The sequence below is a fragment of the Oratosquilla oratoria genome, chromosome 42, assembly GCF_046742065.1.
Source record: "Oratosquilla oratoria isolate Oo_2021 chromosome 42, ASM4674206v1, whole genome shotgun sequence".
NCBI lineage: Eukaryota > Metazoa > Arthropoda > Malacostraca > Stomatopoda > Squillidae > Oratosquilla > Oratosquilla oratoria.
Window position 1 is genome coordinate 21,072,693 of NC_134818.1, and position 12,500 is coordinate 21,085,192.

A 12,500-nucleotide genomic window follows, 5' to 3' on the forward strand; every position below is an offset into this window, starting at 1 on the left:
TCCTTTCCCCCCAAAAGACCCATCCCTTTTTCATATTGAGAAAGTCCTTTTCCCATTTGCCTCTTCTTTTCCACTTTGGGACTCGTTACTTTTCCCCCTCTTACGGTTCTTGTCCCCTTTTCGCCCAGTCACCCCCCCCCCTGTAATCCAGTCTTTTTCATTTCAAACCCAGATCCTTTCCAGTTTTAAAAGACCAGGTTCTTTTCCTCTAAGAATGGATCCTCTTCTCCTCGAACCCAGTGCCCCCCACCCCGTGGTTCTGCCCCCCCCGGCAGTGCCCTCCACCCCGTGGTTCAAACCCCCCCCCCTCAGCGATTCATCCTTTCCCCTCAGACCCATCATATACCCGGTTCTTATCGTTTCAGAATTAATCCCTTTTCCTTGGTCCCAGTATATCGTTCCCTCTCTATGGATTCCTTCCGCTACGAAACTTCACGTTCATCCTTAAAGCTTTTCTTCTGTGACGCCTTCCTGTTTTCTCTGGCCGGTGGCTTCCCATCTCGTTGAGATCTCTAATGCGCTGATTTCTCGAAGATTTTTTTTTTTTTTTTTCGCGTTGGTCTACTATATGATAGATTCTTCTTCCGAAGACCACTCTTGATGTCTTCATCTTCCTCCTTTGACGTCTTCACTAACTCCTTGGGCTCTTTCCTTCTCCTTTCTAGTTTTCCTTTCTCCTCTCTCCTCTCTCCTTTCTCCTCTCTCCTCTGGAAATTTCTTTATCTTTTTCATCTTCCCCTCAATTCCTACTCCCTTCTCTTCCCTCTCAAGTCCTAGTTTTCCCTCCCAAGCCCTATTACCCCCCTCCTTTCCATACTGAACCTCTGCTCTTCTCTGTGGTGCTCTTTTTTTCCTCTCATCAGACTTCCTCCTGTTCTCTCTGAAGCTTTCCTCTCTACTCTGACGCATTGCTACCCGGTCTGACCCTGTCCTCCCGAGTCTGACGCTCTTGTCTCCCCTCTGACGATCTACATCCCCCGTCGGACAACCTCTCCTCCCCCCTCACCCCACCTCCCCTCCCCCTCACCCTTCGGGCGCTCTCCTCCTCCTCCTCCTCCTCTTTCTCCTCTTACTCCTCCTCCTCTTCCTCTTTCTCCTCCTCCTCCTCCTCTTCCTCCTCTTCCTCTTTCTCCTCCTCCTCCTCCTCCTCTTTCTCCTCCTCCTCCTCTTCCTCTTTCTCCTCCTCCTCCTCCTCTTCCTCCTCTTCCTCCTCCTCCCTCTCACATACTCCTTCTCCTTCAGACGCCCTTGTCTTTCCTCAGACGCATCCTTCATTTTTTTTTCTTCCCTCCTTAGATTCCCTTTGTTTTCTCCCACTTTTTCTTTCTTATTTTCTCTTTTTTTTTTATATTTCACATTTTCTCTTTCTAATTTTCTTTTTTCTTTTTCTTACATTTTCTCTTTCTCATTTCCTTTTTTTCTCTCTTTTTCTCTTTCTCTCTCTCTCTCTCTCTCTCTCTCTCTCTCTCTCTCTCTCTCTCTCTCTCTCTCTCTCTCTCTCTCTCTCCAGTGATCTGCCTGTCTGTCACAATTGTTGTCTTTCCAACGCTCCATCCATCTCTCTATCTCTCTCTCTCTCTCCAGTGATCTGCCTGTCTCTCACAATTGTTCTGTCTCTCCAACGCTCCATCCATCTCTCTCTCTCTCTCTCTCTCTCTCTCTCTCTCTCTCTCTCTCTCTCTCTCTCTCTCTCTCTCTCTCTCTCTCTCCAGCACCTTCTCTCAAGCTCTCGAGTTCCCTTTTCTCTACTCTGCTTCTCCTTCCTCTCTTCGAAACTTCCTCTCCCTTCTTTATTTCCCTTTCTCCTTCTCAAGTTCCTTTTCCTCTCCTCTCCTTTCTTAGTCTGTCCTTTTTTCTTCGACTTTCCTTCCCTCTTGTCTTGTCCCGTTTCTTCTCTTTTTCCCTCTTTATCCTCGCCTCTTCTTGTCTTCTGCATTCGCTTGTCTTCGCTTGCCCTCCTTCCGCCTTTATTGCATCTTCTCTCTCTGACCACATCCTTCATATCCCGTCAGGCAAATTTCCTCTTTTCTCTTTTGTCCCCCTTCCCTTCTTATTGCCTTCATTTCCTCCTCCTTTCTTCATTTCCCCTTTCTTTCCCTTTTCTCTCTCCCTTCCCTCTTCCTCTCTCTCTCTCTCTCTCTCATATATATATAATATATATATATATATATATATATATATATATATATATATATATATATATATATAATACATATATATACATATATCTATGTCTATCTGAAGGTCTTATGTATGTCCTACTGTCTGTTTCTCCTCTCTCTCTCTCTCTCTCTCTCTCTCTCTCTCTCTCTCTCTCTCTCTCTCTCTCTCTCTTCTTTCTCTCTCTTCTTTCTCGCTCTCACTCTCTTTCGCTCTCACTTGGCCCGGTCTTTCCCACTCCCCTGGCCCGCCCCTTTTCTTCCCTATACCCTTTTTCACTGCTTCTACCCGTACCTTGCTATTTCCTTCCCCTTCCTCTCCTCCTCTCCTCTTCATTTTTCTCTCCTTTTATCGTAATCATCCTCTTCCTCCTTTTCTTCCTCCTCCTCTTTTTCCTACTCCCCTTCTTCCTCCTCTTTTTCTTACTCCTCTTCTTCCCCCTCCTCTTTTTCCTACTCCTCTTCTCCATCCTCTTCCTCCTCTTTTTCCTCTTCCTCCTCTTCTTTCTCCACTTCTTCTTCCTACTCTTCTTTCTCTTCTTCATTTTCTTCCTCTTCCTCTTCTTGCTCCTCTTCCTCCTCCTCTTTTTCCTCCTCTTTCTCCTCTTCTTCCTCCTTTTCCCCATCCCTCTTCTTTAACCCCTTCTTCCTCCTCGTGTTATTCTTCCTTTTTTATACCTCTAAATTCTCCACCTCGATCTCTTATCCTTCCTCCACTTCACGGCTTCCTCATTCCACTTTCTTATTTTCTTTTTCTTCCCATTCTGCTCTTTCACGTATCTATCCGCCTTTCATCCCATCTTTTTTTTTCTTCTTCCTCCTCCTCTCCCACTGTGGCTTCTTTTTCATCTCTCCTCCCCTCTTCTCTCCCCTCTCCTCCCTTCCCCTCCTATCACTCCCCTTCCTCCTCCCCTATCGTCCTATCTTATCCCCTGTGCTTTTCTTTGACTACATTTTATTCACGTCTATTCGACTTTTTTTTTCTTAAACCACAATTTTCTTACTCTGCCCCTTTTCACAATAGTCTTCCTCGTTTCCCTCCGTTTTCCCCTTTCTGGATCGCCTTACCCTTTCCTTCCCTCCCCGTCTCTCTCCTTCCCACCGTTTACCTCTCACTTCACCTCCCCTTCCTTCCCCTTTGTCCTCCTCCTCTTCCCTCAACCCCCTCCTCGTCTCCTCTCCTCTCGTCTCCTCTCCTCTCCTCTCGTCTCCTCTCGTCTCCTCTCGTCTCCTCTCCTCTCGTCTCCTCTCCTCTCCTCTCTTTTCCTTTCTCTTCCTTTCCTCTCCTTTCCCCTCCTTTCTCCTCTCCTTCCCTCCTTTTCCATCTCCTCCCTTCTCCTCCCGTCCCTTTTCCCCTGTTCTTCCTTCCCATCTCCTCTCCCTCTCCATCTCTTTTCCTCTCCCCTTTCCCCTTCCTTTTACCCTCACTTTTTTCCTCCCCTTCACTCCTCTTTTCCCTCTCTCCCCTCACCTTTCCTTCCCCTTCCTTCCCCTTCCCTCCGCTTTCCCCTTCTCATCCCTCCACAGCCCCTCCCCTCTTCTCCCTATTCCTCTCCTCTCCTCCTCTTCCCTATTCTCCAATTCCGTCCACTTTTCTCCTTTTCCTCAGGTATCCCTTCTCTTTACTCACTTCCCCTCTTCTCCCCTCTACTCCCGTTCTGTCCCCTCTCCCCTCTTCTGTTCCTCTCTATTACCTTTTTCTTTTATGGTTATTTCATATCTCTTCTCCACATTTCCCTCCCCATCCCATCCTTGCCTCCCTTCTGACTTTTTTTTTTCTTTCCTATCGACTTCTTTCAGCACTGCATCTTTTCTTTCTATCGAGCGAGTTTTCTTTCTCCTCTCTCTTCCCACACTTTTATTTTCTTTTCCTCACACTCCACCCTAGTGTCTCTCTGTCTCTATCTCTCTATTTTTTCTCCTTCCCTCTCCGGTCACCCCGGTGTGTGTGTGTATGTGTGTGTGTGTGTGTGTGTGTGCGCACGTATATATATATATATATATATATATATATATACATATGTAGATAATAATATATATATATATATATATATATATATATATGTGTGTGTGTGTGTGTGTGTGTGTGTGTGTGTGTGTGTGTGTGTGTGTGTGTGTGTGTGTGTGTGTATTTGTGTGTGTGTTTGTGTGTGGTTCACCACCATGGATCACATGTTAGACTCATGATCGACAACTATTTCACTCCCGGAAGAAAGCTCAGAGCTCATAAGACCGATCTATGGGTAATGCTGTGACCATACACGCACACATACATACACAACTCCCCGCCCTCGAGAGTTGTTGTAACGACTCGCAGCGCAGCGATACTGAAATTATTTCAGCTCTGGGCGGGTTTCAAACCAGGACAGTCGTAGTGGCAGCCGCGATCGCTACAACTGTGCCATGAGTCGTGTGTGTGTGTGTGTGTGTGTGTGTGTGTGTGTGTGTGTGTGTGTGTGTGTGTGTTTCTTTACCTCTCTGTCTGTTTCTTTACCTCTCTTTCCGTATTTGTTTCTGTTTCTTTATCTCTTTCTTTCTCTCAGTCTCTTTGTATTTTTCTGTCTCTTTGTTTCTTTGTATCTCCTTTTCTCTCCCTTTTCCTCTTTCTCTGGCAACCAGAAATAGTGTCCTTCTTTTCCTCCTCTTTTCCAGCCTTTTCTTCCCGCCTTCCCTTACAATTTCAGCAACTTTGTCTGAGTCTTCCCACACAAGACTCCAACTCTTAACAGACTGTCTTTCTTGAACCTCCTTGCTGAAGACTATAAGTCGTCCCGTGCAAGCTCCATTCTAAGTCTTCTCGACTTGTCTTTCATAGTCTTACCGGCTAGTCTGTTTATAAAATCTATTATAGAAAAATCGAAACTCCCTGTAGTGCTTTTAGCCTCTCAGTATAAGACTTAGATTTCCTGGCCATTCTTCGTGTCTCATGTGAGACGGTCTCACAATGAGCTAGCAAATTTTTCTTGAAAGCCATGAGTCTTTCGTCTAAAGGTTTACCCGATATATTCTCTCAAGGAAGTCTTTCTTAGTCTTAGTCTCAGACCGCAGGCTCATGACTTTTAATCCAACACTGAAGATCTTTCGAATGCTCTGGGTAAGTCTCTCTCCTAGCCTTTCCTTGAAAGTCTTACAACACAAGACTTGGGTTTCTTCTTGCAGATCTGACCTCCTCCACCCACTCCACCCCCATTCACCGCCTTACTCCTCCGGCTTCCCCCGTTCCAATCTTTTCCTATTACGTCACGCACTGCCCATTTTCTTCCTCCCGACTCCCGCCTCACCCTCCCCGGTCCCTTCCCTCCCCTTACCTTCCCATCCCTCCCATCTCCCAACCCCTCCCTCCCACCTCCCCGTCCCGCCAACGTAATTCCATCACGTGCCCGTTCCCCCTACCGTCACGTGACTCCTTGGGAGCACGTCTCTGACACAATCCGCCCCCACAACAAGGGATTCCATTACATTTTTTCAGAGCCACAAGGCATTCTGTCCCGTTGCCCTAGATGGGATGTGATGTGATGTGGCGGGTTGATGTGGTGCAACGGAAGGTAGAGCTACATGACGTCATGATGTGATGATATTATATCACCTATGATCATGATATGACCGGTGTCATATGACTCAGTGGTGTGACATTGTAATTCGATATGACGTTGTGACATGATCGTGTAATGAAATATATGACGTCATGAGTTGAGATAAGCGTACTGTGACATGGTGGCATATGAATGTTATAATATGACGTTGTATAGTTTGATATGTCATATAACATCCTATGATGTCATATAGAATGATATGAACGTGTATATCAGAAATATAATACACAACACACTATACCACTGCACTACAGGACATTGAATACTAACATATTTAGACAATTCTACATGATTTAAGGTAGTGACATAACACTTCTCATGTTAAATGACATATGTGACACAGTATCATCTGATACGTCATGTGCGGTTAGAGTAATAATCTAACTATGCATTAGATATACCGGGTACAGTATTACGATATAATTATGACGTCATCATGAGACACCACGTGACACCAGGTCACGCCCCGTGACATGGAACCTTGTCATACCGCTTCTCACGCCTCCTCCTTACCCCTCCTATTTACTCCTCACTCTCCCTTACTCCTCCTCACTTCTCCTACTCCTTCCTTCTCACTACTCTTCACTTCTCCTCACTCCTCCTCCTCACTCCTCCTCCTCACTCCTCCTCCTCACTCCTCCTCCTCACTCCTCCTCACTTCTCCTACTCCTTTATCCTCACTACTCTTCACTTCTCCTCACTCCCTCTCCTCACTCCTCCTTCTCCTCACTACTCTTCACTTCTCCTCACTCCCTCTCCTCACTCCTCCTTCTCCTCACTCCTCTTCCTCCTCACTCCTCCTCACTCCTCACTCCTCCTCATTCCTCACACCTCCTCATTCCTCACACCTCCTCCTGACTCCTCCTTCTTTTCTTTCATCTCTTCCTCGTTCCTCGTACGTTCCCACTGATACCTTCGCCACTCGCTCGCTCTCTCTTTCACTTTTCCCGTTCTTCCTTCTCCTCTAAGCCTAAGCGCAAACTGAGACACGGGCGACGCAGCAAAGTGCAAAGGCAGATTTCCTACTGCTGAATTGAAGTACAAATTTAATTTCGTTTTCACTTGAAATGCTGAGGTAGTACATCAAGAAGCATTTCAAGTGAGGGAGAAGTTCAAACTGCAGTTTTCAGTTCAGCAACACGAAGTCTGCTTTTGCTCTGTGCTACGTCGTCTGTGTCACCTCTGTCGCCTGAGTTTGCGCCGAGGCTAACGCCTCATTTCCACATTCCTCTCCTACCTCCATCTCCTCCTCCACCTTCACCATGACCACCACTTTCACCGTCTCCACCTCTCCTCCACCTTCCCCTTCAAAACCTACTCCACCAACTTCACCACTTCCACCACTTCCGCCAACACCTACCATTTCTTCCTCCACCTCTTCCAACATCATTTGTACGACATTTTCCACCATCTCAAATACCTCCACCACCTCCACTTCCACTTATTCCACTACAACAATATTCTCCACCACCACCTCCACCAATATAGCCTCCACCACCACCACACCCTCCACTGCCACCTCCTCCACCACCACCTCCTCCACCACCACATCTTCCACCACCACATCCTCCACCACCACATCCTCCTCCACTACCTACTCCACCACCACCTCCACCATTTATTGAGCCCTCACCACCTGAAACGCCACCTCTTCCACCGCTCATTTTCCACCACCACATCCACCACATTTCCTCCACTGCTATATCTTCCACCTTTTCCTCCACCACCAGAACCACCACCTCCACTTCCTTCACCTCCTCCATTTGATCTACCTCCTCCAACTTCACCTCCTCTTCTGTTTCCAATTCTTCCATTTTCATTTTCATCTTCTTCGCCTCTTGCAATTCCCCCATAGCTCCTTGTACTACATCTTCTCCGTCTCTTCCTCCCTTTTGTCTTCCTATTTTTCCTCTTGCTCTTTTCCTCCCTCTCCTTTCCTTCCTCCTCCTCTTTTCCTCCTCTTTTTCGTCGTCTTCCTCCTCACCTTCCTCCTTGCCTTCCTCCTCCCCTTCCTCTTGGTCTTCTTCTTCGTCTTCCTCCAAGTCTTCCTCCTCGTCTTCCTCCTCGGCATCCTTCCCCGTACCCATCCCCACTTGTTCTTTGACTCATCAGGGCAATTTTCTTATTTCAACACTCGATCTCATATTCATGTGATTCTATATTCATGTGATTCTATTCCGTCTCCTTTTCCCCGAGCCTCATTTAGGGTGCCCCTTTCCTCCCCATTTTTTCCCTAACTTTTTAGCTCTCTCTCTCTCTCTCTCTCTCTCTCTCTCTCTTTGTTTCTCTGTCTCTCTTTTTGTCTCTGTCTCTGTTTCCCTTTTGTCTCTGTCTCTGTCTCCCTCTCTTTGTCTGTTTGTCTGTCTCCCTCTCTTTGTCTGTCTGTCTCTCTCTCTCTCTCTCTCTCTCTCTCTCTCTCTCTCTCTCGCTCGCTCACTCGCTCCCACTCTCTCTCATACACTCTCTTTTCTGTAATAGTATCTTTTCTGTCCCGTCTCTTCCTCTCCCTTATATTCTTTGGGGTTGCTTCGGAACCCTCACACATAAAACTCTCATCCTCCCCACTGTAAACCTTTTCTCTATAATATTCCCCACATTTTTCTCTCACTTTGTGTTTTCCAATTTACCCTCCTTTCTTTCATACTTGTTCTCTTTCTCTCTTCTTCCATTCTGTTTTCTATCCTTTTTTCTTTCCTTCTTACATATTATTTTATATATTTTTTGTATTTCGTATATCATTTCTCCTGCCTTTTCCCCCTTCCAGCCTTGTTTTCATCCTTTCCCTTTCCTATACAGTTTCCCATTTTCCCCTTCCAGTCTTGTTTTCCGCCTCCCGTTTTCTCTCTTTGTTCAGTAACATCCCCACACCCCAAGTTTTTCCCTCCCTGCTACCTCGGTCCTCTTTTTCTCTTTGTGTTATTGCGACCCTGTCCACTACTCTTTATTTTTTTTTCTTTCTTTCATGCTCTTTTCCACTTTTTTTTGTTTTCCTAAACTCTTCTTACACTTTCTCTCCGAGCTGCTCTTTCTCTTCCTTCATCGCCTATGATCTTATTTTTATAGAATTATTTATTTATTAATTAATTTATTTATATATTTATTCATTATTTATTTATCTCTATTTATTTTATTTATATTATTTATCTATTTATTTTATTTATCTTTGTTTATTTATTTATTCATTTTATTATTATTATTTTTTTTCAGTTGCTACCCTCCCCGTTGCTTACCCTTCCCCATACTTACTCGACACTAATAGACCATCCCCTGGTCGTCAAACTAATTCTTGTGGTATGCAGTCCTCTATATCATACTTACCCCCTGCTTTACAGTGTTTCCATTGTGGTGATCCATGAATTTATCTAAAAGGATTGTTACTTTCTCTGCTTTTACTCCATTCCAGAGCTTAACTTTGTTCTGTTGATATAGAAATACATTGCATAAATAGACATACTCTCGTTAACTTATTGTATTTGTCGTGGTGGTTTCTGAATTTGAATCTATTTTCTCGTGTACATATCTCTGTTCTGTTATTTTCATTGTTGTCTCAAGTTTGACAGAGGCATGAGCTGGGAACGGACGGGTTGTGTAGGGGACACACAACCTCGTCCTCAACCCAAGTCTGTCTTTTTCCACTTAGGCCTTCGTGAGGATAACTTATGTAATGAAACGTCTTCCCTTGTGTGTGTGTGTGTGTGTGTGTGTGTGTGTGTGTGTGTGCGTGTTATTATCTGCCTTGTGAGTTTTGTATGTGCGTGCATGCATGTGCATGCTTAATGTGTATGCGTATGCGTGCGTGTTCGTGTGTATATGTTTGAGTGTGTGTGTATGTGTGTGTCCTTTGTAAGTTTCGTGCGGGCAAGTGTGTATGGTTGTCCGTGTGTGCTTGCTTGCGTATGTGTGCGTGTGTGCACGCGTGTGTGCCTACATGATTGCGGGTGGATGTGTACATGCGTGTGTCCACGCGCGTGCGCTCGCGGAACCATTTATGAGCAAATAAGAATTTAGTGTTAAAGTCAAGCTGGAGAAGTGTGCGAGCGCGCAGACGACTCTCTCTTTTCCTTTACCATCGTACGCTTGATTTTACTTCCCACAATGGTCTTCAGTTACTAAGCTCTCTCTCTCTCTCTCTCTCTCTCTCTCTCTCTCTCTCTCTCTCTCTCTCTCTCTCTCTCTCTCTCTCTCTCTCTTTCTCCATCTCCCCCTCTCTCTCTCTCTCTCTCTCTCTCTCTCTCTCTCTCTCTCTCTCTCTCTCTCTCTCTCTCTCTCTCTCTCTCTCTCTCTCTCTCTCTCCCCCTCTCCCTCTCTCTCTCCCTCCCCCGTCTTCCCCCTCTCTCTCTCTCCCTCTATCCATTTTTGTATCCATCCCCCTCTCTCTCAGTCCATCTCTTTATCCATTTCTTTCTATCTACTATCTCTCTTGTCTGACCGTCTGTCTGTCTCTGTCTCTCCGTCTTTTGCCACCAGATCTCTATTGGCTGTTGATTCACCTGTGTATTTGCTCGCATGCCGTAATTTTTCCTGTGGTTCACGTTTGTGAGCGCTTTGTCCTTCGGGCTGTATTAGCAAACAGCTGTTTACCGCCTTCAACACAGCGACTTACCGTACGTATTCTATTTTGACTGGAGCTTTGTGATACGTACAGTATATATATATATATATATATATATATATATATATATATATGTGTGTGTGTGTGTGTTTATATGTACGCCTGTGTATATATGTGTGTGTATATGTATATATGTATATATATATATATATATATATATACTCGTATGTATGTATATAGTATGTGTGCATCTAATTGTAATATGTAGGATAGGTTACGTGCGCGTGTCATTATCTAACAAAATTTCCTCGAGATCCATTCATATTTTTAAACTATTTCATCTATGGCAAAATAATGTACATTAATATCCTTGTGGCTCATTGTCCTTGACATATTTCCATGAACTCTTGCAGTTTTCCCATCTGTGATATCTTCCATTTCATTTTCACACTTTTTTTAGAATACAGAAATCATGAAACATTTTATCCTTAAGTTGCACGGTCTGCTTCAAGATTGGGGACCCTTCAGTTGCTCTTGTTGTATCCCTATGATTCTTCCTCCTCCTTTGTGTGGGCTCATCACTGCAGCATATTCTCATCTAGGACGGATCGGATGAGGCCCCCCCCCTCTCCTTTTTTGCGTTTTTCATCGTCTCCATGAAGTGAAACACCAGAGTTATGTTAATCAATGGCGTAATTTTTTTTTTAATGTGTTCATAGGGTGAAAAAATCTAGACTCCTAGGTACTTGTGTGTGTCTGTGTGTGCATGTGTGAGTACGTTCGTGCGTGTACATGTGTGTAAAGGTGTTTGTGCATGTGTGTGTGTGTAAGTGCTTGTGTGTGTGTGTGTGTGTGTGTATATGTGTGTGTAAGTGTATGTGTGTGTATGTGTGTCCCTCGAGAACACTCAGGCCGAGCTATTGATCCCCTGCCCCACAACCACTTCCTCCGTTTCAAAGTGCGACCACTACACCTTAACTTGAATGTCACCCTTAAAGGACAACCTCAAGCAAGTGCTCATCCTGATCCACAAGTACTCGAACCGGGTCCTTATTGATCCACTTAAAAAAAAAGTGGAGGAAAGACAGTCAAAGGTGTGAATAATCCATTCATGTCAACACCAAGCAGTCAAATAAATCGCAGCGCGGGACGGTGCAAGCTTCAGTCCTTCTTGCTCGACGGTGGGGTACGCACGCGCTCGCTCTCGCGTTCCGTACTTGACTCGCGGTCTCTGACACTCACGCGAGCGACTCACGAATCTCTCACTTGTGGTTTTTTGTAAGCGTCGGATCTTCGTGAAACCCACTGGATCTTAATTTAAACAGCGTCAACTAACATCATGCCGGTGAGTCTTTAACTTTTGCTGTTTTTATAACTTGTGTTTGTCGTCGAATTTTGGATTTTGAGTGACTGTCTATTTTGAGAGATTTGTAATCTGATTGACAATATTAGAAACATGTTTTGTTCCTTCTGGGAATAATGATAATTCGTTACTTTGATGGTATTTACATTAAGGAAAAGATGTAATGGTCTGGTAATTCAAAGGTAAATAATATAAATATATACAAAGCTGGAGGCGGCATCTTAGTTATGAAGAGTGAAGAAAAAACTTCAATGAGCAATTCAATAAATGCATTGCATATACTTACACCAAATATTTACATGCATACAGTATACGTATGTCCATGTGAGATATGTGTACTTGTGTGCGTATATATATGTATGCGTATATATATATATAATATATATATATATATATATATATATATATATATATATAATATATGGGGGTGAGAGTTTATAGTTATACATAAGTACATCTGTATTTCTTTTAATGATTTAACTTTGCATGATAGATGTCATTTACATCTACATATACGAGGGCTGCTTTGCAGTTGAATGAAATCGGTTGGCATTGTCAAGAATTTTTTGTAATTCAGGAAGGCTGATGTGTGAAGGTAGGTGGTTCTACCCACAAATGTACATATTAGGTGATTATAAATGAATGATTGACCTGACCAGAATATATTTTATATATAACTCTGGTAAAGAAGGTTTAATTACATTTTACGATGATACGAAATAACATGGGTAACGTGTATACATGTATATATATATATATATATATATATATATATATGTGTGTGTGTATATATATATATATATATATATATATATATATATATATGTGTGTGT

The 12,500-nt window shown here is 43.9% G+C and overlaps 1 protein-coding gene across 4 annotated transcripts in view; it reads left to right on the forward strand.

Annotated features, from left to right (window-relative positions):
- Positions 1 to 12,500, forward strand: part of LOC143021407 (uncharacterized) — a 639,877-nt gene that overhangs the window by 13,732 nt on the left and 613,645 nt on the right. For 2 of the 4 annotated variants that reach the window (XM_076178845.1, XM_076178844.1), the window contains exon 1: positions 11,492 to 11,649. The exons of the other annotated variants lie outside the window; for them this stretch is intronic. The gene's annotated coding sequence lies outside the window, so the exon portion shown is untranslated. Of the gene's footprint in view, positions 1 to 11,491; positions 11,650 to 12,500 lie in introns of those variants that run through there. 4 annotated transcript variants of the gene reach the window in all.